General features: G+C 38.9%; 2 long non-coding RNA genes across 2 annotated transcripts; one reads left to right on the forward strand and one right to left on the reverse strand.

The window, feature by feature from the left end:
• Positions 1 to 1,096: 1,096 nt before the first annotated feature.
• LOC117554332 lies at positions 1,097 to 2,884 on the forward strand. The gene is made up of 3 exons (XR_004570260.1): positions 1,097 to 1,257; positions 1,792 to 1,897; positions 2,249 to 2,884. It is a non-coding gene; the product is annotated as an uncharacterized LOC117554332 (long non-coding RNA).
• LOC117554331 lies at positions 2,363 to 3,964 on the reverse strand. Its single transcript, XR_004570259.1, has 4 exons — positions 3,749 to 3,964; positions 3,081 to 3,145; positions 2,608 to 2,679; positions 2,363 to 2,503 (listed from the first exon to the last, which is right to left on the reverse strand). It is a non-coding gene; the product is annotated as an uncharacterized LOC117554331 (long non-coding RNA).
• Positions 3,965 to 4,177: the final 213 nt, after the last annotated feature.

Consider the following 4,177-nt stretch of genomic DNA (forward strand, 5'->3'; position numbering starts at 1 on the left):
GTTTGGAGGAGGCCTCACAGGTAAGAGCACTAACTAGCTACCATCACATGTACCTTAGCTTGACTTAAATGTATTAAACGTATAGTTAAGTGATATCAAAATATAAATAACTAATGTCATGCAAACATATTAATGCTTGATTCCAGTGTTGAATTTAACACAATTGCATACAAACATTAAGGGATTTTAAGATTCTGAAGTATTATGCTAAAAACTCAATAACTTAGATTATTATTTATAGTTTTGCTGAATAGTTTCATGTCTGCTTACCTTAGAAACGTAAAATGCCACGGCAGTGTGCAGATGGGGAGCATGTTAGCTTAGCTTGGTAGCTTCAGCTAGCTCTGGAACTTCCAGCTCGGTGGCAGCAGGTCCCGCCTCGGCTCCGCCTCTTTGCCCTTATTTGGAGTAGGCGGGAGTTGAACTCTGACGTCGCTGTCAAGCCGTTAGTGGCCGACTCCGCCTACTAAGGGCTTCACGGCAACTCTGCAGAATCCTATGAGTGACGTCACGGACCCTACGTCCATTTATATATACAGTCTATGATCCGGACCCAAGTACTGTAGACGGAAGGAACGAGGTATTTGCAGCTATGATTTGCAGTGTACAATAGAGAGGCGAAGTCCCTCCCCTTCCGGGAGCCTCCATGGGACCTTATTTGGGAAAAATTATACATTTAAGTCAATGGGGAGAGAAAGATTATCTTTCGATCCCGTTTAAATTGTGCCACGAATTACACATATGATGTTTGTCAATCTTAAACAATAATTTCCATGTCAAAAAGTTGAAATATATGACTATGAAAAATACGCAACTAGAAAGACTACAAATCCCAGATCCCATTCTGGGTCGCGTAAGTACGGTGGCCGGCAGGTGCAAACGCGGAACAACGGCCCAAAACGCATACATAAGCAGGAAACACCTGCAAATAATGAAATGAAAAACAAACAAACCCTGAAAACAAATACAACAGAAAAACGCTGCATTTACAGAAATGTTGCAAACTAAATACAACACACAAACCCCGAAAACAAACGCAACAAAAAAACGCTGCAAATACCAAAATGATATGCAAAGTCCAAAGCACGTACAAATCCCAAAACACATACAAAAAAAACATTCCGGAAGTGCTCCAGGCCTCTAGGGGGCGCGCTACGTGGAACAGATTGATGTCTGACCAGACATAGAGAGAACGAACAAGAGTGATGGAAATCGAGAGTAAAGAAACTTCATTTAAGTGGAGAAAGATATAAGAAGGTACGTTTTGTTTTAATACATAGAGCGTCATATTTATATAGCTAGCGTTAGCGTGCCTAACTACTACACCAGCTGAGGAGAGGAGAGCTTCACGTGAAGAGAAGATAAAGTGAGGGAAGAACATTTTTAAAAGAGATGACAAATCAAGTGCAGGCAAATAACACGGGCCATAGTGAGTACCGCGGAAAAAGGACATTTGAATTCTTAGCAGTTTGTTTATATGTATATATTTGTGTATAGATGTTGCAACTATACAGAGCTTTAGCAATTACCTGTAACTATGGTCATGCTAATAAAGCTATTGAATTGAGAGAGATGTGACAACATGTGAAGAGGGACAAAGTAATGACAGGAGAGTAGTGTGCATTAGACATGCTCAAGAACAAATATAGAGACATTCAAGGAGAGAGAGAACACAGATTCAACGGTAAACATGATGTATCTTTCTATTTATTTAGCTAACCACTATTTAGACTATGTGTTTTTGATTAACTTGATTAAATGGATTTACTACATCAATGTATGTCTTTTCAGGCCGCCATGTTTTGTCCTTTCTGTGGCCAGCATCTGGGGACAGTTCAAGTGTTCTGTGGCTCCTGTGGCAAACATGTACAGTTTTTGGCAGAAGTTGAACACAACAGTAAGTTCACTTTTTTTTATTGTATCTGTTTCAAATGCAAGAAATAAGGATTCAACACACTACTCTGTTTAGAATACTAATTGCAGATGCACACTAGTTATCAGCATGAAGGACACATTTTTTCATTGTCTGTTTATGTGAAATATGTAGAAGCCATCATTAAATTGTAGACCAATGCATGATTAAATACACAAAACAGCTTATATTATACATTCATAATTGTGTATTAGTTATATCTTTATAGAGAACATTATATATTTAGAATCAGATTTTGAGACAGTGAGCGGCTGGGAAAGTCACACCGCCATGGGGCACAAACAGTTGCTGACGTGATGTTTTCTTCATTCTCAGGCATTCCATAAGGAGGGTCAGGAACTCACGCTTGGGACCACCAATTCACCATTGTCCCCTCCATCCTCAGTGTGTCCCTCATCATCAGTGAACTTAACTGACATCTCATGAGAGGGATCGAATGAGGCACCTTTGAAGCCGCGGATTGCTCCATCGCACACACTGGCTCTATTAATATTGAACCTGCTGCAAGATGTATTTGTTATTTTTGCAGAGAGTTCTGCAACAATGTGTGCCGCAGTCAGGTATTCTGTGCTGGGAAAGACAAAGTGATGTATTGTAATATTAAATGATGAAGCTAGTAATAAGATTTACAGAATAGAATAGAACAATTAAGTGGTAATAGTAACAATTAATACCTTTGCTCCATTGTGTCTTCTGGCTCAGACTGGCTATCAATAATGATAAGTGCATACACAGTTGTGTAGTTGCTGCAGTGAGAAGACAGTTGAATAATAACTTTCAAATACCTAATATATGCATGACAGTCATATTTACAAAAGGATGTCGATCCTCTTCCTGTTTTTTCAATACATTGGGTTCTAAACTGACAACAGCACTTTTGTCATACTCCTGCACAATCCTTGTAAACATTTGAAATGGATGCAACAAAAAATATCTGATCTTTGAAAAATATTTGTGGGTGTTTTTTGTATTGTCTTCACTAAGATGTCAGATGTTGTGGGTGTCATTTGGAAATGTATAAAAGTATAATTGTTCTGCTTCCTGGCAATGTTACCCACTGTGATTGGAGGCTATACAAACAAACAAATGTAAAATAAAGATACACAGCAAACAACTGTGTCACGATGCAACTGTCAACCTCGTTTACCTATAGAAGTGGTTCTGACCCGGGGCAGACTGGACCTCTTCCTGGAATGGGGTTGGTGCTCCATCCTATTTTTACCCAGGAAATAAGTGCACACAAAGGTATTTATTGATTTCATGTTCACAAATTAAAACCTACATGGTATAATTACATTTGTAATTAGTCTTACCCGATCAGATGCTGGTTGTGGGTGCCTGAGAGGTCTGATAAAGGTTAACAACAAATATATTCAAACTACTGTACTGTTAAAACATTCTGCTTCTTGTGGCACAAAATAATATGTTGACAATGTTTTATTTTACCCTGCAAACTGTTGTCCATTCGTGGAATGCTCACTTTTGGAACATTTGGAATGTCTCACACCTGCATACAACACACAAATGACTGACTGAAATAAAAATAAATTCACTTTAATTAAGAATAAATGCCACGATAAATCCAAACTGACCAAGGTACATTATATTGTTGACCGTCCTTTAACTCTCACATTAGGATTTACATTGAAGCACAATAAACCAACTCCTCTCTGCACCTATAATATATCTATATGATGTCAAGAGTTACATTTAGGTGCACAGACAGTGCTGTCTCTTGACTTGCAAGCTCTTTCACCAAACAAGCTAACGCTAGCTGGGTAAATATGACGCTCTTTGTATCAAAACAAAACTTACCTTTTTATATATCGTCTTTTTCCACTTCGATCAACTTCGTTTCCTCCGGCTTCAATTTGCAGCACTCTTGTTCGTTCCCTCTATGTCTGGTCAGACATCAATCTGTTCCACGTAGCGCGCCCCCTAGAGGCCTGGAACACTTCCGGAATGTTTTTTTTTTGTATGTGTTTTGGGATTTGTATGTGCTTTGGACTTTGCATGTCGTTTTGGTATTTGCAGCGTCAGCATTTTGTTGCGTTTGTTTTCGGGGTTTGTGTGTTGTATTTAGTTTGCATCATTTCTGGAAATGCAGCGTTTTTTGGTTGTATTTGTTTTCAGGATTTGTTTGTTTTTCATTTCAGGATTTGCAGCTGTTTCCTGCTAATGTATTTGTTTTTGGCCGTTGTTCCGCGTTTGCACCTGCCGGCCACCATAAGTGATGTCATAGGG

This window comes from Gymnodraco acuticeps, unplaced genomic scaffold (assembly GCF_902827175.1).
Source record: "Gymnodraco acuticeps unplaced genomic scaffold, fGymAcu1.1, whole genome shotgun sequence".
NCBI lineage: Eukaryota > Metazoa > Chordata > Actinopteri > Perciformes > Bathydraconidae > Gymnodraco > Gymnodraco acuticeps.